General features: G+C 37.2%; 1 long non-coding RNA gene across 1 annotated transcript; it reads left to right on the top strand.

Annotated features, from left to right (window-relative positions):
* The first annotated feature begins 16,742 nt into the window (after positions 1-16,742).
* LOC140685621 (uncharacterized) lies at positions 16,743-21,904 on the top strand. Its single transcript, XR_012058873.1, has 2 exons — positions 16,743-16,821; positions 21,384-21,904. It is a non-coding gene; the product is annotated as an uncharacterized lncRNA (long non-coding RNA).
* Positions 21,905-23,650: the final 1,746 nt, after the last annotated feature.

Raw genomic sequence — 23,650 nt, 5'->3', positions numbered from 1 at the left:
TGTCTTTTATCTACTTACATACTAAATACTATGCTTACATTATAAATAATAACTCTTTATTTACATTTAGAAGTATTGTTCCACATATCATATGGAAGCCCATATAGCTTAGGACTTGTAAGTTTAGATTCTGTAATTTAAAGTCCTGAGTTATTCCTGATTCTGCCACTTACTGGCTCTATGACCTTAAATTTATCCTCTTTTTCAAGCTCCTGGTGTGTAAAATAAGGATGATAGTTTGTATCTAGCAGGATTGATAAAGAGATCCAGGGAGACAGGACTGTAAAGTTCTCAGCCTGGGGCCTGGCATAAAGAAGTATCAAATAAATGTTATTCATTATTATTCATGCCAATTACCTTGCACACATTCTTGTAAAAATATATTATTACCTCCATGTTACATATTAAGAAAGGGAGTTCACAGAGGTGAATTGCCTAAGGTAACACTGCTAGGAAGCGATGGAGCTAGAATATGAACCCAGACGTATGACTCCAAAGCTTTCATCATCAGCCTGTGTGACACAGCTAAGTTTACTCGGGACCCAAAATGGTCACCTTCAACTGACAGTATTATTATCTGCTAACTCCCAGATTCCCCACTGATAGACAATTTCTTTGTGTCTTAATGTAAACCTGCTTATTTACTGAACATATTTATCCTGCTTCATATACTAAGCACTGTGTAAGGTGTAGGATCTAGAGTCAACAATAATACTACTTGCAATCTACTAAGTGAGACAATCAGAAAGCACCAAGAATGTGTGTGTGCGTGTATGTGTTTGTGTATAGCTGAAATTGTTTTTAAAAAAAGAGTGTTGGGGAGAAAATCACAGGGTGCAGTGAGAGTAAGAAGTGGAACCTACTTTAATAAGGGTGTTGGAAAGGCATCTGCTAGAAGATAAAAATTTTGTTTTCAATTAAAGTTACAATGTGTAAATTTCTGGAAACTAATGAACTCATCTATAAAACAGAAACAGACTCGCACACATAGTAAACAATCTTATGGTTACCTGGGGAAAAGAGGGTGGGAAGGGATAAATTTGGGAGTTTGAGATTTGCAAATGTTAACCACTATATATAAAAATAGATTTTAAAAATTTCTTTTATATAGTACAGGGATCTATATTCAGTATCTTGTAACAACCTTTAATGAAAAAGACTATGAAAATGAATATATGTATATATTTATGCATGATTGGGATATTATGCTGTATACTAGAAGTTAAAATTTAAGCTAGACTGAAAATATTCAGAGAAGCCAGCATGTGGAAGGTAAACAAAAGAGTAACACGTCAGGAAGGGCATCCTGTGCAGACTGGAGTGTGGAAATCACCTTAGCATACTGGAGGAACTGCAACAAGGAGGAATTGTGGAGTGGCTGGAGGAAGGAGAGCAAGCCGATGAGAGGAGTGATGAAGAAGAGTAATTGCAGGGGCTGAACAGGGTGGCCCGTGCAAAGGAAAACCACTGAAGTTCTTTAAGTAGAAGAGTGACATGACCTGATCATGTTTTCGAAACATCACTCTAACTGGAGAATGGACTTCACAGGGAAGATGAAGAAACCCAGTAGGAGGCTCTGGCTGTATGCTGGTCATGGTCAGATGGGCAGCAGGAAGTGAGCAGATGTGAGATGTATTTTCGAGAGAAACTGGGAAGCATTGCTGAGAGATGGGAGAGAGTCTGATCATAGGCTCACTCATTCCTGGTGAATCTTTAGTCACTGCTTAGTCAATAGACTGGCTTCCTCTGCACTCTGTGTCTATTCACAACCAACCGACGATGGCCAGGGCCAGGTACCAGGGACAGGGTGAGGGCTAACCCTTTGGAGAGGCTGTGGATGAGGCCATTTTCTTGGGAAAATGGTGATTCCATTCCTCCCTTCAACCTCCCACACAGGAGAACGAGTTCCTTGATGACACAGATTTTCATCCCACCCTATTTGTACCCCCACATCAATGAACAATGCTCGTTACATAGTACATGCTCCATAAATAAAATTTCAATTAAACTAATTTACTCAAGACAAAAATAGTGCCATATGAAATTGAAAAGCTGTCTTGTTCTCTCTCTCATCTCTCTTCGTCTGTTCCCTTTCCGTCTCCATGTTCTTCTCTCTTCCATGTAACTAGCATTTTTTTTCACTTGCTGTCAGACTTCACCATTCAGAAACGACCAAAACAAAAGGGAAAAAAATGGTGCAAAGAGAAAATCAGCAGCTCTGTTCAATAATAGCCAATTGTTTCCCTGACAGCATCCAGACAAATAGTCTAAATCACAAATGCATTGGTGACCCTCATTTTGGAAGGGCTGCCCTAATCTCAGTGACTGGAATTGAACTTCAAAAATGGGTATCAAGGTCCTTGGGGGCCCCTCACTTTGCTATTCCAACACCCCAGTGCTACCATCCTTTTTCATTCACTTAATAAAAATAACAAGAAAAACCATAATAGCCAAATTTTTCTCTCAAATGCCAATGTAGAGAGCAATCATTCCCAAACTCCAAGGCAGTAAAAAAAAAGCTCCTTTGAACAATGCTTTATTTTTACCTCATTTATTTCTCAATTTTTATTCCTAGATTAGATATATACCTATAGGAGAGGAGACAATACATCGAGCTGCAAAGTAGTTTCAAGTTGCAAAGCAGATTAAGCAAAGAATTACGTATAATCACCATTGAATCCCTATGTCCATCACTCTCCTCTCATGCCTTTATATAAAGAAGTCAAGAGGTAGCCTAGATCTGAAATGAAAAAAATCACAGCATGACTGGAGATGGGTTCCAGGAGCTCCGTTTTAGGAAACAGCAGATCATGAAGCAGCTCTTACTGAATAAAATAAAACTGGGGTAAAAAATCCAACTGAAATGCTACGGAGATTCAAAGGCATTATCTATTGATTGTGCACTATGACTGCTTTCAGATTTTTGCTAGACAAAATTTTTCAACACTGTGCAAATTTCTTAGCTCCTTATATACACATAAACACTAATACATGCATAAATATCAGATGTGGATGTTTTGTAAAAGGCTAAAAAAATATTTCTGTAAACTCTGTCCCTCGAGATTTTTATACAACTGAGTTTGAATGACTTATATAATTAGACAACTAAATTCTATAGCTAAAAAGGCTTATATATTTATTGTCTGAATAATAGTATTTTAATGGGCATATTCGTTGGTTAGTGAATGTTTCTTTCAAAGGAAAAGGGTCTCACAATATGAACTTTATTTTATTCCAATACCAATTTAATATGTATATGAAAATTAAATATGAATAAAATGTACACATGTATACTTAGTGTTCTTATTCAATATAAAAATTACATTAATAACAAATGATGTTATTTTGTTGAAACTAAACAGGAACTAAACAGCAGCTTTAATGAGAAAGATATATTTTAGATTTAGTTCCCATTTATTGTATCTACAATTTAACTTCAATGATGATAAAAGTGACAGATGACTTTTATACAGGTGTTTCCCCAAAAGGTTATTAATAACCTCAAATATGACTTTTATACAGGTGTTTTCCCCAAAAGGTTATTAATAACCTCAAATCTTTATGTTCTACTTCAGGATAATCAGATTGCACATTTATATATACAAATCAGCAAATAAGAAGAGAGGTTCCTCTTGGTATTTCTATAAAGTTATCTTGTTTCCTTGAATATAAGATTAGATTCCTGGCATTATTAGAATCTGATCTGAAATTGGCATCTGGCCCAATTATAGCAGGAACTAGGAAAGGAAAGTTCCATATACATACATACACACACACATACACATATACACACACACACTATTATACTTAACTTCTAATAAATTGTTGTGGAATGGCGTGAACAAAAGTGGGATCCAAGCAAAACATTCGCCCCATATCATAACATCGCTAATTTCTAAGGCACAGGTGATTTTGAGTTTTGCAGGCCTATACTGAAACATGCCATATTATAACTGTTTGTCCACTGTTTTTCTGTATTTAAACAACTATGAAAAACCTCGATGTGTGCAGTGTGCTAAGACACTGTTCAGCCTTTACATGGTATGAAACAATCATAAATACACACAAGCACTGAAACAGTATGAAATACAGTTTGTCCAGAAGGTTTATACCAATTTTTGGTTATAATCCAAATAAAACATTAAATTTAAAGTATCTTCTACATAACTCAGATACCTAACAACCCATTCAGATACAGACACACACGTTTGACAAAACTAGTCCTTTAGAACAACTGATAGTTAACATTTTTTACCCATTCACTCACACATAAGCAGGACTTCTAAAGGAGTCTTCCAGGGTTATGCTCCATTCTGAGTGACTATTTATAACTTTACCTATTTCTTTTCCACTCCAAGAAGCATATTAAAACACAAGAATTCACATGAATTCATAAAGATAACCCAGAGTATGTTCTAGTTTATTTACAAAAGGCATTTTCTAAATGAAATATTTAAATCATAATTAATATTAAATTACAGTACACTTTAGAATACTAGGGGTGTAATTGATTTCACTACAGTCATAATCAAAAAGCAAACAAAATTTAGGTAAGCTCTGGAGGAGAGGAGGTGATTCACTATTAATTTGGACACAAATTTTATTTCAGAATCACTCATCATTTAGATATCAGAGATAAATTTAAATGGCAAATAAAATATTCACTGCATTATTTCAAATTGTTTATGCCACTGAAAAATATAAGCTATTTGGTTTAACTCACAGTTCATTTGATCTTGTAGTATGAATTCCCAATACCTTTTTGACCCTAGATAAGTTTTTCCTAAAACAATCTACACACAAAACATATAACTCAGCTCTAAATGGGTTGACTAATGTTACATTTACAAGTTAGATGTCATATGATACATACCTAATAAATTATTTATCTCAACAAAAATGCTTCCTTATTTAAAGAATCATTTTAATTTTTTGCTTTTCTGCTGGCTGATTTGCACTCTTGAGAATCATTCTTATTATTTGACTCAGTTTAGAGGCAGTCATAAAAATTTAAGAGCACAGGGGTTGGGGTGGAAGGATATATCTTAATGGTAGAGCACATGCTTAGCATGCATGAGGTCCTGGGTTCAATCCCCAGCATCTGCAAATAAATAAATACTGAATTATCTCCCCTCTCCAAAAAAAAAAAGGGGGGGGGTGGTTGGAGTTGGAGAGGCTTCAGTTCAAATCCTGACTCTGCGGCTTACTCGCTACATGATTTTAAGCTAATCACTGACTTCTCTACACCTCAGTTTTGTCCTTTGTAAAATGAGCATTTTGATATGACCTTCACATTGTGTGATTAAGTAAGAACCAAATGAGAAAATACATTATAAATCACTTCATATACTGCCTGGCACATAGTCAGTGCTCAGTAAATGTTGCCATTAATTGTATAATTTGTCAAACTTAGTTAATTCAAACCTCTAATATACTAGCATCTATCTCACTATATGATAAAAAGTCTAAAACCGGATTGTTTGCCTCGCTCCGAGATAGCAGCAGTATAGTCATAACTTCTGTAGGTACTTGTATTACTTAGCCTGAACTTTTTTCTCAATACCAAGAATATCTGGCTAATGTTAGCTCTAAAAAATTTCTGAATGTCAAGTTTTTGCTTAAAAATCAAATAAAGTCTGTCACATTGCCATCTTTATAAATGGCCATTGTAAATCAACTAGACTTTAAACAAATAAATAAATGTAAAAAGTAGCAATTGAAGGTCAATAATTACTGGCACACTGAAATTTAATATTAGTTTTTTAAAAAACTCTCATTTGTAAGATCAGAACAATTATTTACATTAATGAGAATGAGAATGCATGCTTGAGCCAACTAGAAATGAGACTTGGTTCCAGTTTCCAGTAGAAGGTTCAGGGACATATATTCTTTGAAGGGAAGACTGGACCTTTGTCAGAAAAGCCACATTCTCCTGCCAAGCATTCAGAAAGAGATGGACATACAGGGGGCGGGGGAGCTCACCTACCAAGCTTCATCAAGTGACAACTGTCAAGCCTAGGTCATCCCCAAACCTAGCTAGAATTGTCAGCCAAGGCCTCCTGCCGGGGAATCCCGGAGAGTCCATAGGGAAGATCAACACAGCTTCTCTTTGTGAAATCCTCCAAGTGTATCATCAAGGCTCCAGAGGAGAGATTCAAACTTAAGGTATTTATTTTCTTAAAAGAGTTGAGGTGCAAGATGCCTGCCTACTGAAAATGAGAGGCTACATTGATAATTACACAGGCTGTGGAAAATTACTGCTGTTCAGAGGCTGGCTGTGAGGGCGGATAGAAAGCTAAAATGAATTTTTCTATCCAGGGGTTATCTAATTCCTTCAGCCACCTCCCCAATCCCTGCCTATAGCTTTATAAATTTCTCACATTAGAGAGTCTTAAAACAGAAGCCTCTATTTTGGCAAAGATTCATCAATATTCATGTTACAGCCAATTTCTCATACCTGGGTTAGTTACGCATAATGCTTTAATTCTGGCTTGTAAAAAAAATATTTTAAAACATACATTCTTTATATTTGTATCATGTATCATATAATTACAGACTACAGGGTACTTTTTTTGGACATCAAGTACAGAGTGTTGTCTTAATCACACAGTTCAGTTTACAGCACGTTATTAGCACTGGTCCATACAAGGCACTGCCTTGTTTTATTTCATTCCCTTTTAATTCTCATAACCCACTCACATTCCTCTCTCTCCCCTAAACCAACAGTTGTAATGTGTTTGATGTGTATCTTTCTGTTTACATGTGGTCTTGCAACATGCATATTGTTCTCTTTTTGCATTTATTTTTATAAAACAGTAGTATCTATTTCCTTCTGGCTATTTACTTTTTGACTAAGATTAATGTTAAAAACATGTTGCTATGTTAAGAACACCTAAAGGACAAAAACCACATGATCATCTCAAAAGATGCAGAAAAAGCATTTGATAAAATTCAACACCTATTTATGATAAAAACTCTCACCAAAGTGGGTATAGAGGGAACATATCTCAACAGCATAAAAGCTATATATATATATATATATATATATATATATATATATATATATATATATATATATATATATATATGACAAACCTACAGCCAGCATAGTATTCAAAGGTGAAAAACTCAAAAGCTTCCCACTAAAATCTGGGACAAGACAAGGCTGCCCACTATCACCACCCCTATTCAACATAGTCTTGGAAGTCCTAGTCACAGCAATCAGGCAAGAGAGAGAAATAAAAGGGATCCAAATTGGAAAAGAAGAGGTAAAAGTGTCACTATATGCAGATGACATGATACTATATATAGAAAACCCTAAAAGGTCCACACAAAAACTACTAGAACTAATCAAAGAATTCAGCAAGGTAGCAGGTTACAAGATTAACATACAAAAATCAGCTGCATTTCTTTACACTAACAATGAATCAACAGGAAAAGAAAGTAAAGAAACAATCCCCTTTAAAATAGCACCAAGAGTAATAAAATACCTAGGAATAAATCTAACCAAGGAGGTGAAAGACTTATACATGGAGAACTATAAAACACTGATTAAGGAAATTAAAGAAGAGTTAAAAAAATGGAAAGATATCCCATGCTTCTGGATTGGAAGAATCAATATTGTTAAAATGGTCACACTGCCCAAGGCAATCTACAGATTTACTGCAATCCCTACCAAATTACCCAGGACATATTTCACAGAGCTAGAACAAATCAAAATAAAATTTATATGGAACCACAAAAGACCTAGAATTGCCAAAGCATTACTGGAGAGAAAGAAAGAGGCTGGAGGAATAACTCTCCCAGACTTCAGACAATACCATAGAGCTACAGTAATCAAAACAGCATGGTATTGGTACAAAAACAGACACATGGACCAATGGAACAGAATAGAGAGCCTAGAAATGAACCCATAAATTTTTGGTCAACTAATCTTCAATGAAGGAGGCAAGAATATACAATGGAATAAAGACAGTCTCTTCAGCAAATGGTGTTAGGGAAACTGGATAGCAGCATGTAAATCAATGAAGCTAGAACACTCCCTCACACCATACACAAAAATAAACTCAAAATGGATCAAAGACTTAAACATAAGACAAGATACAATAAACCTCCTAGAGGAAAACATAGGCAAAACATTATCTGACATACATCTCAAAAATGTTCTCCTAGGGCAGTCTACCCAAGCAATAGAAATAAAAGCAAGAATAAACAAATGGGACCTAATGAAACTTACAAGCTTCTGCACAGCAAAGGAAACCATAAGCAAAACAAAATGACAACCGACGGAATGGGAGAAAATTTTTGCAAATGATGAAACCAACAAAGGCTTGATCTCCAGAATACATAAGCAGCTCATACGACTTCATAAGAAAAAAACAAACAACCCAATCCAAAAATGGGCAGAAGACCTAAACAAGCAATTCTCCAAGGAAGAAATACAAATGATCAATAGGCACATGAAAAAATGCTCAATATCACTAATTATCAGAGAAATGCAAATCAAAACTATGATGAGGTATCACCTCACACCAGTCAGAATGGCCATCATTCAAAAGTCCACAAATGACAAATGCTGGAGAGGCTGTGGAGAAAAGGGAACCCTCCTACACTGCTGATGGGAATGCGGTTTGGTGCAGTTACTGTGGAAAATAGTACGGAGATTCCTCAAAAGACTAGAAATAGACTTAGCATATGACCCAGTAATCCCATCCCTGGGCATATATCCAGAAGGAACCCCACTTCAAAAAGACACCTGCACCCAATGTTCATAGCAGCACTATTTACAATAGCCAAAGCATGGAAGCAGCCTAAATGTCCATCAACAGATGACTGGATAAAGAAGATGTGGTATATTTACACAATGCAATACTACTCAGCCATAAAAACCAACAACAACGCCATTTGCAGCAACATGGATATTCCTGGAGAATGTCACTCTAAGTGAAGTAAGCCAGAAAGAGAAAGAAAAATACCATATGAGATCGCTCATGTAGAATCTAAAAAAAAAGAAAAGAAAAGGAAGAAGAACATAAATACAAAACAGAAACAGACTCATAGACATAGAATACAAACTTGTGGTTCCCAAGGGGGTGGGGGCTGGGAAGGGACAGACTGGGAAATTTGTAGATACTGACAGGCATATGTAGAATAGATAAACAATATTATACTGTATAGCACAGGGAAATATATACAAGATCCTATGGTAGCTCACAGTGAAAAAAAATGTGACAATGAATATACACACGTTTATGTATAACTGAAAAATTGTGCACTACACTGGAAATTGACAACATTGTAAAATGACTATAACTCAATTAAAAAATGTTAAAAAAAATCTAATCTTTTTATTCTGACTGCTGTTTAGAATTTGTGTATTTCCATCGTGTTTTCCCTACTTCCTCTCTCCATGAAGAAGCCTCCCTACCACTGCAATGAACAACCTCATTCTGGACACTTATAGGTGAGAGGACCATATTGTCCAAGCCAGACCCCTTCTGAGAATGAATGGGGGTACTATCATGGACCTGTTCAGGAAAATCAGGTTGTGTGGTCACTCTCCTTATGGACCTATGCAGACCTTTAGGATCTATACCAAGGGCAGAATTCAAATGTTCGAACTACTACTAGATAGTTCACCAGGATACAGCATTAGTCTACATTCCCATCAGAACAGACACAGTTTCCATTTTTTACATTCCTTTCACTGTAATATTACCCGCATATATGTTAAGATGTTTTTAAATTTATAATATGTTCTATGAAAGCCATGTCAAGTAAAACTAAGCCAAATACCTAAACAATTTTAAAGTAAAAAAATAGAGCATTCTAGGATACACCTACGAGCCAAAAGCATTCTCAGAGCCATATATTCATTTCTCTGCACAACTGATTTCCTCTGCACAAAGGCATACTGGTAAAGTCTTATATATATCAGCATTTCCGAATCTTTTCTTCCATGAAGATACACTTGATGACATTCACATTTGGAACTACTAAGATTATTTGTCTAGAGTTCATGATGTGTGTCCACAAGCTGTAAAACCACCTCTTTATTTCCCACTGAACGTTCCCAGCACTGTGTTAGAACAGTAGCCTTGAGAATCATGGTGATTTATTTCACTATGTAAATACACTTTGGATCAACCATCCTATATAAGGAGATCTTCCAAACTGCTAAAGCTTATTCCTTTCAGTGCCCCAACTTCATTTTAATTCTAACCATACCTCCACAAGTGATTCAAAAACACAGCTAAGTCCAAAAACAAGTGCCTTAAAATACTGTCCCAGTAGCACCCACCCCACCTCAACAATTTTTATTACTCCCTGGATAAAGATTTCCACTGTTCATGGCAGGAAATCTATGAAATGTAGGACTTTTAATAAACCAATCAAAGCCTTAATATGTTATGGGGTTACCAGGAATCTAGAATCACTGGAAATGTATGACTTGTTCATTGAAGGTATTATAGACCAAGATTATCTGAAAAACTGAAGCTCCAGCAATATAAATATTAAGGTGTCTCCCCATCCCCCAAACATTTTGACATATGGCAGGTGATAATGACAAGAGGTAAAACAGCAGAATGTCAGAGAAGATATCAAAGTATTAACATGCATGGCAACTTGGTGAACATTTCCTTCTTTGAGATACACCTGAGAATTATATATTACATTCACTTACTGCACCAGGTATCATGAAGGCAACAAACTCTCTTAAGAGTCTATGAGCCAGACCAGCCTGTCTTTTCCATGCTACTCTGAATCTTAAGGACCATAACAACTATTATAAGAGTCCAAGTATGTAAAAAATAGGTATAATCCTAATATTTGGCAATAACAGTAAAGACCAAAAAAAAATGCCCCTGCTTTGAGAACTTAATAAACAGATTTTTTTATATTTCCAAGCAATGAGTGTCACAAAATCCTTACTTCATGCTTGTCCCCCTCATCCTAGTGACATATGCTTGACCTCCACATCATCCTTCATGTGTTTCCTTTTGATTAGTTCAAATTGGGATGCTACCGTTGAAGAGCATCAATACCTGAGGGTGTGTATGGTCAATAACAGAAAATAAGGACTTTGTTAATGGCCTACTTTTGCCATCTCCATTGCTAGTTGTGGAGAGCTGATATAGAAGTATCAGTTTTTTATTTTGTATTAAATCACCTCACCAACTTTTCTTATGAATTCTAACAGTGCTTGGTTTGGTTTGGTTTGGTTGTGCTTTCTTTCTTTTTTTTTTTTATTGTTATCCGTTATACTTTATTAAAACAAACAAAAACCAAAACAGAGTACCTTGATTTCTCTAGTATATTGTTTGCCCGAAGAGATACCGTTTCTTTTCCAATGTATACTCATTTTCTTAACATTGTTATTTTCCCACATTTGCAAGTCTCTCCAAAACACTGTTGAGTACTATAATAATAGCGATTTCTGTTCGCTCTTGATTTTAGTTGAAATAGTTTTAGTGGTTCCATAATTAAATTGTATTTATTTGGAGGTTTTAGCAAACGTAATTCATCACATTTAAGTAACAGTCCTCTATTACTTGTTTAAGAGTGGCTGCCCACTATCCAAATGCCCTTTGAGCATTGATCCATGTCATCAGTGGTGGGCCTGAGCTAGCTCACCCAGGCTGACGAGATCCAACTGTGCAAATCCTTTCTCAACTCCATCCAGTGGTGTCACATTGGCTAAGGTCTGAACTCTTTTAAAATGGCCACAATGGAAGTACTTGCACCATGGAAATCAGCCAATGCAACAAATTAGGGCAATTTTTTTTTTTTTGGGTGGAGAGTTGTTTGTTCAACATTTACTACATGCCATTGCATATAATTATATATAGTCTTTCTCCTTTGATTTAATTAACATAATCCATTTGATCCCCAAATACTCAGAGTAGACAACACAGGACAAGTGTTGTTCCAGGTACTGCAGATACAGCAGTTAAAAAAACTTGCCAAATTCTTTCCCTCAAGCACTTTGATATCTGAAAGAGTTTATGTTCTATGATGTGATTATGTTGATAGATTTCCTGATATTTGATTATATTTTCATTATGGAATAGACCCTAATTGGTCAGAGGGTATATTATTTTGATATACTGCTGAATTGAATTTGCTTATTTTATTTAGAATGTTTGCATCTATATTCAACAGTGATAACAGCCTTTGGTTGGAGGGGTTCTTTTTGTATTGTATTGGTGAGAGTTTTGCTATTAATGTTCACCTGTTTACATAAAATTTGAAGAACTTTCAGTCTAGTTCTGACGTCTGGAATAGTTTAAATAACACTGCAATCATCTGTTCTTTAAAGGCTGGCTAGAAACTCAGCTGTGAGACCATCTGGACTCGGGTGCCTGTTTTAATAGTCGATCTTTAAATGCCCTTTCCAGTCCCTTCTACAACAATGGGTCCAATCAAACATTTTTTTTGTTGATAAAACATACCTTTTGATCAAAACCATCCATTTCATCTAGATTTTCAAATTTATTACCAAAGAGCACCAGTAAATATTATTTTATAATGTTTAAAGTCCTTCGTCATTTGTGTTTTATCCACTTTGTATTTTCTCTCTCACTCTTCACCAGACTTGTGGAAGATTTCATCTATTTAATCAGTCTTTCCATAGAACGAGCCCTTGAATTTATTTTCCTTTCAACTCTGTTTGTTGTTTCTACATCCATTTCAACTTCTATCTTTACTATGTATCTTTCCAATATCTTTTGGTTAATTTTATTCTTCTTTTTCTAATTTCTAAAACTGTGTATCAGGTTCCTGTATTTTTAGTGTTAAGAATTACGACATTCAGTGCTATATATTTTCCTCTTAATGTAGCTTTTGCTGAAAAAAGATTTTATATGAATATTTTTGTTTATTATTTCAAGATAGTTTATAAAGTTTGAATTTCTTTTTTAATTTCAGAGTTAATTATGGGAATATTTCTTAATTTTCAAATAGTTGATACTTTTTCATCACCTTGTTTTTTAATTGAATTATCATTAACATTTTGACTCTCCATTTTTTTGCCTTTGACTTGGTTAAAGGCTGTGTGTGTGTGTGTGTGTGTGTGGTCAAGTAAAAAATCAATTTTTATAAATATTCCATGAAAATAAAAGTGTAGATATTCCATATATAGATCTAAAGTCTGAGCATGTTATGGACTGAAATTTGTCCCCCTAGAATTCATAAGTTAAAGCCCAAACCCCCAATGTAACTGTATTTGGAGAAAAGGTCCTTAAGGATGTAGTTAAGGTTAAATGAGGTCATGAGGATGGGACCCTGATCCAACAAAACTAGTGTCCACATATCCACATAAGAAGACAAAGATACCAGGAGACCACATGAATGGAGAAAAGGCCATGTGAGGACACAGCAAGAAAGCAGTTGTTTCCAACAAGGAGACAGGCCTTTGGAAAAAAAAACCCACCAACATTTTAATCTTGGATTCCCAGCCTCCAGAACCATGAGAAAATAAGTTTCTGTTGTTTTAGCCACCCAGTGGTGTTTTGTTATGGCAGCCTTTGCTGCTTAATATAGACAAATAGGGGTAAAAGATAAAATCATATGTATTGGTTATATTTTTTCTATTTTATATGTTCTTGCTTACTTTGGGGTGCTAGATTTAGCCCATTTGGATGATGTATATGGAAATTTCCCATTATAGCTGAATACTTACCAGGTTTTCCTTGTATTTCTAAGTTTTTTTTTTTTGCATTACTTATTTTAATATTCTGATGTTTATTTAGTACAGCCTGGTTTATAATTTACTCATAAATTTTGCTTCCCATAATTACATAATCCATATTCCTATTTATACTGTCAATGTTTTTTATCTTGTTTAAGTGTTTTTAACTTTAGTTTGATTAACTATGGTCTAATATTAACACTGCCACTAGTGCTTTTGTTTGCTTTTTCTTTAACCCAATTTATGTTTTTAAACATCTTTTCTATCATCCTGCTTTAAATGTTTCTTGTAAATAATACATTTTGGGATTTTGTTTTTTTACCTGATACAACTATCTTTGACAGCCTATTCACATTTAATTTACTAGGTTTTATTTTTGCCCCTAACATTTAGTATCATTCAATTTTGTTGTTTCTTTCCTTTCTGATTTTGGGCTAATTTAATGAAGTCAGTATTCACTGATTTTTTTTCTTCTTTTTATTTAGACATTTTACTGTACTCTTTACTTCTGCTAGTGACAACTTTCCTTCCTGAAACTCACAATATGCCAATTATTTCCACCACTGAGATGTTCTATGTCTCATTTGCTCCCGACCTTAACCCAATTAGATTAGACCTTTAGGATAGCTTGCCTTCTCCACTCTCCCAACCTAATAAAATCTTCAGATTGATTCTACTTCACCTGTTTCACCATACCTAACAAACAAATTCCTAAGCTTTGTTTAACCTAGTATTGTGATTTCAGACTACTGTTGTTTCTATTGCAACATGGCTTTTTCACTTCAATAATTTTTGTTTTGTAATTTGTTTTCAGGTATTCTGTCAGATAACAGGTATAGCCTGTCTCACTGTGCTTTGCTTAACTGTATTTCATAGATACTGCACTTTGTACAAATTGGTTTGTTGCAATCCTGTGTTGAGCAAGTCTATTGACATCATTTTTACCAACATTTTGCTCACTTTGTGTCCCTATTCACATACTGTTGACTTTTGCAATATTTCAAACTGTTTCATTATTATTCTATTTCTTACAGTGATCTGTGATTGGTGATCTTTGATGTCACTATTGTAATCATATAAGACAGCGGACTTAATCAATAAATACTGTGTATGTTCTGACAGCTCCACCAACTGGCCACTCCATCTCTCTCCCTACTCCCTGAGTCACAATATTGAAATGAGGCCAATTAATAACCCTACAAGGGCCTCTAAGTGTTCAAGTGAAAGAAGCAGTCACACATCTCTCACTTTAAATCAAAAGCTAGAAATGATGAAGCTTAATGAGGAAGGCATGTTGAAAAGGTGAGACAGGCTGAAAGCTAGGCCTCTTGTACCAAACAGTTAGCCAAGTTGTGAATGCAAAGGAAAAGTTCTTGAAGGAAATTAAAAGTGCTACTCCAGTGAACATGTGAATGATAAGAAAGTGAAACAGCCTTATTGCTGAAATGGAGAAAGTTTGAGCGGTCTGGATAGAAGATCAAACCAGCCACCTCATCCCCTTCAGCCAAAGCCTCACCCAGAACAAGGCCCTGACTCTGACTCTCTTCAGTTCTATGAAGGCTGAGACAGCTGAGGAAGCTGTAGAAGAAAAGCCTGAAGCTAGCAGAGGCTGGTTCATGAGGCTTAAGGAAAGAAACCTTTTCTGTAACATCAAAGTACCAGGTGAAGTAGCAATGGCCAATGTAGAAACTGCAGCAAGTTATCCAGGAAATCTAACTGAGATATAATGAAGGTGGCTACATCAAACAATAAATTTTCAATGGAGACAAACAGCCTTCTTTTGGTTGAATATGCCTCCTAGGACTCCCATAGCTAGAGAGGAGAAGTCAATGCCTGGCTTCAAAGGACAGCTCAACTCTCTTTTTTGGTGCTAATGTACTAGTGTATCAGAGTGATCAATGACTTTGAGGAAATAAAGTAGCCAAAGGACTAAGGAATTCAGGGTAAGGGGTAGACTTCAATTTTATATAGATCATCAAGGAAATCTAAGAAAGTAAAAGTAGAGCTAAAACCTATAAGGAATGAAAGCCTTGTGTGGGAGCACAGTCAGGGGTTAGTAAGTTGTAGGGCCGCACTGCACAGCGGAAAACCGCAGGGCATGCTTCACTTATCTGTGACATGAATCTTTGATTCATGAGATTCCTACACTTCCCAGTCCTTTCATTATCTCTTAGCAGATCTTAACCTAGAACAGTTTAACCTTTTATTTAAATTGCTTAAGATTTATGACTTAACGCCTTGCTCTGTTCAAATTCCAATGACATACGTCACTCTGTTTGAAGATCGTGCTCAATAAATGAGAGAGTCTAAGGGGGTCTCAGAGACTTGGTCTCCAGCTCCCTCTCACCTCTCTTCACTTGCTATAGTCTTCAGTAATCCTTTCATCCACAGCGGGCTTTGCTGGCCAAAACCTACAGCCTTGGAAGATGAGTATGCCAGGTAGAGGGAGCTTAAGGTCAGGTAGTTAGAGCAGAGTGAATGAACAAATGGGAGAAAGAGATACAGAGAAGGTAGCAGCAGACAGATTATGTAAGCCTGTCTCAGAGGTCTGTGCTGGAGATAGTTATTGGAATAGTGATGGTATTTAAAATGCTGGGGTTCAATGAGATGGTCAAGGGAGTGAGTTGTGGGTAGAGAACGGGTTAACCGCTAAGACCTGGGGTGCACCAACATTAAAGGACTGGGGAAAAGGTATGGAATCAGCAGAGGAGACTGAGAAGCAGCAAGGAGTGAAGTCGTAAGTAGAGTCACTAGAGATGGAATGGAAGACAGTGAAGAGAGACAATTCCTCCCAGGATTTTCACTCCAAAGTAGAAAAAAGAAATGGGCTAATGCTGGCAAGGGAGTGAGATAAACAAAATGAATGTATAAGATGTTAAAAATAACAGTATGTTACTATGTTGAAGGGATGTAAATTAATGCAGTTGTTGGAGGGTGTACAAGTTTCCCTCTAATTTCTTTCCTTTTCTTTGTAGCATATTCATGTGGTCCTTTGTTACATATCGCAGCCTCCCTTCAAATTAGGTTGCTAGGTGACAAGGTTCTGGCCCAGGGCATGCTGGTAGAAGTGATCAAAGCTACTTCCCAGGCCTGGCCTTTATAAACATCCTACAGGATGGCACCTTCACATGGTAAGCCACTGAGATTTCATGATTTGCTTGTTGCAGCAGAGAGCTCTAATTATATTGACTAATAGACTCCTTATTTTCCAGCAAATTAGATAAAACTTCCTACTAATTCATAGATCTATCAAGTAACAACTTCCTTCCCCATTAAACCCTGCTCCTCCTCCTTTTCCCTTCCTCTCAAGAGGGCAGACAATGAAAATATGGTTCTACTCCATATGACGAGGCAAATATACTATGAGTCTAATCTCTTTTGAGTGTCAGTTTTATTTCATCATATTAAGCCATAATATATTCATAAGTAATCCAGTATTGTGATTTTCAGACATAGTAAAAAAAAATCATTCTATTTCATGAATTTCCTTGAGCAACTTACTATTCTAAAGATTTTTGTATGCAGCTTACTACTGAAATGGCTAGCTAGTATTTTAAGTTCTCCATTACTCATTTTTTTAACTTTTTACCTTAAAATGATTGCAAATTCATGAGAAGTTATAAAAATAGTATATAGAAATAGTACATAGAATTCCTTGAACCCTCCCCCAGCTTCTCTAATGCTAACATAGTATGTAACATACAACATTGTCAAACCAGGAAATTTACATTGGAACAATACTATTAACTAGGCTGCAAACACACTAAGTTTTCATTAGTGTTTATATGCTTTCCTGTGTATGTATGTGTGTGTTTCTATGCAATTTAATCCCATGTAAAATTTGTGTAACTACAACCACCATCAGGTACAGACCTGTTCCATCACCAAAGAACTCTCTCACACTACTCCTTTATATTTACACTTAGTCTTTCTCAATGCTGTTTCTGTCTCTATAGTTATATCTTTTCAAGAATTTCATATAAATGCAATCATACAGTAACATTTTGAGATTGGCTTTTTGCTCCCATTGAGCATAAATGCCCTTCAGAGCCATCCAAGTTGCTGAATGTATCAATAGTTTGTACCTTTTTAATTGCTGAGTAGTATTCCATTGCATGGATGTACCAGTGTCTGTTTAACCCTTCACCCACTGAGGAACATTTGGGTCATTTCCAGTTTGAGGCTATTACAAATAATGCTGCTGTACATGTCTGCATACAGGTTTTTGTGTAGACATTGGCATTTACTCCAGAGAAATAAAAATCTTAGTGTAATTCCTGGTCCTTATGCTATGTGCACATATAGTTTTATAAGAAATCATCAGACTATGTTGTACAGTGTCTGTATCAATTTATATTCACACCAGCAATAGATGACTGATTCCAGTTTCTCCATATTCTTGCTACTATTTGAGGTTGTTAATTCTAGCTGTTCTAATATGTGTGTGATAAGATCTCAGTGTGGCTTTTTTTTTAACTGAACTATAGTCAATTTACAATATTGTGTTAAAAGAAAGAAAAATACCATATGATATCACTTATATGTGAAATCCAAAAAAAAAATGACACAAATAGACTTATTTACAAATCAAACAGACTGTGATTTGAATTTGAATTTCCCTAGTAGCTAACAATGTTAAACAACTTTGTGTGTGTGTGCTTATGTGTCCTTCTTTGGTGAAATGTCTGTTCATGTCTTTTGCCCATTTTCTAATTGGATTCTTTGTTTCTTTACTGTTGAGTTTTTAGAGCTCTTTATATAGCCTAGACACAAGTTCTTTCACAGCTATATGGTTTGCAAATATTTTCTCCCAGTGCTCTTACTAATTTCTAAAAAAGTTCAAAGAAAAGCTAAAGTTCTCACAAATTCAGATGAGTTTGAATGAAATTGAAAAATTGGGGATACCTTAGGAAACAATAACAATCATTTTCCAATGTTTTCTGAAACAAGAAAAAATTATCATTGTATTTTAGGTAGCAGATGCATGAAGGTTATTGAGACCCAGTAGGGAAAAGTTACGTTTTGGTGTGTCTACAGTAGATTGATTAATTTTCATTACCTTAAATTGAAGACAGAAGGATATGAACATTGAAGTGATTTACTAAGAAGTTGATCAAGCATACACCAATATAATTATTTTTTAATCCAACAAGAAAATAGGTGTCAATAAATAAGTCATTAATAAGCTAAAGGAACCTACTTCAAGTGTATTGAAATTTAAAGAGAAGCTTGTTTAAAGATTAAGACAGGCATCAAGGAATACGCTGCAGAAAGATTAAAGGGTACTGTTAACAGCTAAGTGTGTGTGTTTGCATCTAAATAAGAGAAAGGTCTAGAATCAAGAAAAAACAGGAAAAAGAAATGTTTTATTGACAAACAGAAAATCAAACATGCAATATACTATCTAACTCTCAAGAACAATTATCACTATTGCTAATTTAAAAAAAAAACTGTTAAGAGAAAGCAAGTCACTTTAGTAAGGGTAAGAATTGACTCTTTGCTTACTACCTGAGAAAATGAAATAACCCTCTAGGAAGTTTCAAAATAAAACACTTTAGTAATTAAAATACAATTGTAATTATACTTAATGGATTAGATTCTATACATATGCAGATAAAGTAGCAAAATAATTAAGCATAATGATGAAAATGGAATAGTGTTATTGGTGAGACCTTGCTTCATATTACCAAATTCTAGAGAAATGCTGGGCAATAAAATAATGATTTTTGACAGGTGTCTTCAGCTTGTATTAAGGAGACTATTAATATAGTTTTTAAAATTGTACTAAAACCATCTGCTAACTTGTCTAAACTGTGCAACTCTGATAACTGTAAATTCTGCAAAATCCCATTTCAGCTGAGAATTCTGCCCTAATGAATAGTCTTACACAATGACTCCGATGTTTAGGGGACCCCTAAGCTGCAAAAATTCAACTCATTTCTTACCTCCAAAGCCTAAAATAAAAAGGCTATTCTGTTATATTCTAATGACAGGACTCTTCATGTCTGCTGCTGAATTTGGAAACAATCAAAGCTAAAATTTCACCCAAATCCCACATCCTGGGACTGGAGTTGACAAAAAAAAAAGGTCATCAATTACACCTGAACCTCAAGTTTTTATCTTACCATCCCAAACCATTCTCCTTTCTCACAAGTCTATCAATCTCACACATTATTCTATCACTTCCCCAGGTTTGAAAACCTTAATCTTTCTCCACTTTAATTATTGTATCAGGGAACCACCTGTTCTGCCGGAAGTTCCATATGGAAAAGGCTTTATTTTATTACTGAGGCCTGGATACCAGGGTTTTTGAAGACTCAATGCGCAGAACCTGGGAAAACTATCATTTCAAAGCCTCAAGGTCTTTTTAAGCCTTGTCAATGGTAGCAGAAAGGCACCTGCAGAACACGATTTATTTGCGGGGGAAGTCATCAGAATGGATCCTTTAATTACACAAACGTAAAGAATCGATCCATTGATCCTGAAGGAGGCTTTGAAGTCCCTTTCAACCTGTTTTGTTTTAGAAAGTTGTTTTAGACAAGTTGAGGGTATTGTTTTGAGATGCAAACAGGACTCTGCCTAGGAGCTGCCTTTATCTGGGTAGGAGAGAAGAGAGCGGAGTGTGGGGCCAGAAAAGGTATTATTCTGGTTCTGCGAGACTGATTCAGTGCACTGTATTTTAAATCATCTCTTGTTAATTTGGAGGGTTTTGTTTATTTTGTGTTGGTGGTGGTGTTTCACTGCCTTTTACAGTAAGTAGAAATCTAACGTTGAAAAGATTGCCAGAAAAATTTGCAGGCTTTGTCTTCAATTCATTTTGGAGGAGCAGTTGTAAAAAGGAGCTGTGCTGGACCATTGTTAGCTCTCACGCTGTGGTTTTTCAAAAGGCAGCAAAGCCAGAATGCATAGATGTCAACCTGCTGCGTGCTATCCTGCAAGACCTTGTGTGGTTCCCCCTGAAGGGAGAGGACATTCCCACATCCAAGCATCCTAAATCAGAAAATAGTCTGAAGACTTCCTCTTTCTCTCTCTGAGCTGCATGGTAATTGGGTTCAGGTTCCAAAGCAGCTCCCTAAAGCCCTGGAAGGGGGAAATGGGGAAAGAGGTAGTGTCAGGGGTGGGGGTATGGCTCCAAAAGCCAAATTGGGCCTGAGATGCAGAACACACATGTCTCATAACTGGTTGTAAATTCCCATGGTGTTTTCTGCCATTATTCCTGAACTGTCAGTAAAACTTTAATAAATATAGAGTTTAGTGTCAATTCGGTGTAGGGAATTAAGTGAAGGTTCTAATCTAATTAGGGATGATGGGATGGAAGCAAAAGCAGGGCCAGAAGAGTGAAGCCTTTGTTCCAGACAGTCAGAGTGGACTGGAGCTTCAGGCGGGAATCGACAGAGTCCTTGGTGGGTCTGTCTGATCAGAAACCTGGAGCAAAAAAGCTGGGGAGATGTTCCACCAAGCAGACCCAACTCCTAGAAGAAAAAACGGGGGGTGGGGGGGACTATGGGCAGGCCTGAGATTCCCCAAATCACAGCAGTTGCAAACTCAGTATCACTGGCCATTCAGTATGCTTAAATAGAAAATTCAGACCGATATGGGCTGGAAATGTAAGTAACAGCATGTGTTTTGATTTAATCCCTTCCCACTCATTTATCATCCACTGGGGCCGGGTCCTCATGACTCACTAATCCAGATTCCTGCAACAACCTTCTGATGAAAATCCATCAACCCAGTCACTCTCCCTGTTATGTGGCCTGAACAACACCATGAGCTTAATCCTCACACAACACCGGCTTCATCACAGGGGCTCCACCCACACAAAGCACATGCAACGGCACAGAATTTCACATCAGGAATCGGCAATTGCGACGCCAGGAACCAGATGCAGGAAAGCAGACTTTAAACAACATGAAGGAATTGAGCAAAAACCTGGGCTGAACCCCTCACATGAGATGAGAAACTAGGACTAGATTTGACACATCTTGGTCCAGTGACACCAGCAAGAGGAGAGACTGGAAGGAATAAGAGCCGTCACCATTGAGGAGTGCGGAGGGGGCCGTGCTGGAGCCTGCCAGCATCACAGCTGCCTCCGCCGGAAATCAGTTATGGCGCCCCACACCCTCTCGGTAGGCGTCAACTTGCCTACGAGTCCTGAAAATAGTGTGTGATTAATCTTCCCAATCGGACGACGAAAATAAAGTATGATATGGTTAATACTGCATTCCAATTAGAATTGTGGCTGATAGAATGATAGAAATCACATGCCATCGTGTCTTCAACAGCGTTTACAACGAACCTCCAGGGTGCCAGCCCCTACCGCAGCATAGAGGGTGAGTTGAAAGCCACCGTCCTCACCCTCAGGTTGCCAAGACTTAGGGGTGAAATAAACAAGTTACGAGGCATTAGCAGTCAAAGGTGATGGGTTCTTTAATAAAAGCGAGCGCAAGCTGCTGTGGGAACATAGAAGAGGTTCCTTTAACTTGGACCGAAGGGGCATACGGGAGAACTTTTTGGAGAGGTAACACCTAAGCTATAGAGATTAAGTAGGGCTAGCCTGGCATGAAAGTGCATTCGTTTTATTATGGTTGCTGCAACAAATGACCACAAGCTTGGTAGTTTAGAGAGGCAGAAATGTATTCACTCACAGTTCTGCAGGCTCGAAGTCTGGTATCAGCAACACTGGGCGTTGGCAGAGCTGCGCTTCCTCCGGAGGCCCTCAGAGAGCTGCTCCTTGCCCCTTTCAGCACCTGGGGGCTGCCAGAGTGCCTCTGCTTCTGCGCACCGCACTTCCAGCTCGACCTTCGCCTTCCAGTGGCTCCTCCGCCGCCGCGTGGATCGTCTCCCTCCGCCTCCCTTCTGAAAGGAAACAGCTGATTACATTTAGGGCCCACCCAGGTAATCCAGGATTATCTTCCCAGGTTAAACTCATTAACTTCACATACCCACTGACCCTTTACTTTTCTTTGTCCATAGAAGGTAACATTCACAGGCTCAAAGATCAGACCAGGGGTATCTTTGAACGGTCTACTTTCAACCTCGAACATACAGGCTAAGGGAAGAGCATTCTAGGCAGAATATAAGACACAGGCAAAGACTGAGAAACGTGAGAGCGCATGAAGGGCTTCGGGAAGAACAAGGAGTTTAATCTGACTCAGGTTCTGTTTGCAAATTAGAAGTAGGGAGGAAGCAAGCTGGGCGGGGTAAGAAGTGTCTGCGCTCTAAGGACTTTATGGCTTGTTCTCTTTGCAATTGAAAAGAGCCCTTCACAAGAGAGCCTGAACATTCTTGAGAAGATCCCTGTGTATCACCGAGCATTAGAAACACTCTGGGGCAGGAAAGACAGGAAAATGTAGACCTTAAGGAACTTGAAGGACAAGGGGACCCAGTGCAAGGACTAGGGTTGCCAGGCACCAAAAAGCCAGGCAGGCCTCTCCTTCAGGGAACCATGTGCCCACCAGGTAACTGGGTTCCTCGAGGGGAACTCAGAGACAGGAGTTAACTACTAAACTCCAGCTGCTTCTTACCAGGGCCACTCTGTCATCCCTCTCTAAAACATCTCAAGGTGGAATTTGTGGTTGGAATAAACTAGCTTAGATGAGCTTTTTCCTCTGGAAATCCTTACTCACAAATCAACCAGAGAATCTTTCTCCGAGAAGCTGCCTTCATCCTGTCCCATGACCACACTCCCCCAAATTTTCCATTTTTCTCATCCAAGACAAGTGACTGAAGAAGGGCCCCCACACCAATCTCCTTTTTCCCGTAATAACTTTGGTTTCTTCAAGGGAGAGAAGAGAGAAACGGACCCTCAGAAAGAGAGTGGAGGGACAGAAAAAGAAAAGAGGATACATGAGCAAGTTAGTAAGTTTACTAAGCATTTACCAAGCACCTCCAGTACACCTAGCACTATTCTAGGTGTGCAGAAAAATAGCAAGACTCAAGCAGCTCATATCATAGAACTTG

The sequence above is a fragment of the Vicugna pacos genome, chromosome 2 (genome assembly GCF_048564905.1).
Source record: "Vicugna pacos chromosome 2, VicPac4, whole genome shotgun sequence".
Taxonomy (NCBI): Eukaryota; Metazoa; Chordata; class Mammalia; order Artiodactyla; family Camelidae; genus Vicugna; species Vicugna pacos.
Note: the sequence above shows the minus strand (reverse complement) of the source record. Positions and strands in the feature narration are given on the sequence as shown.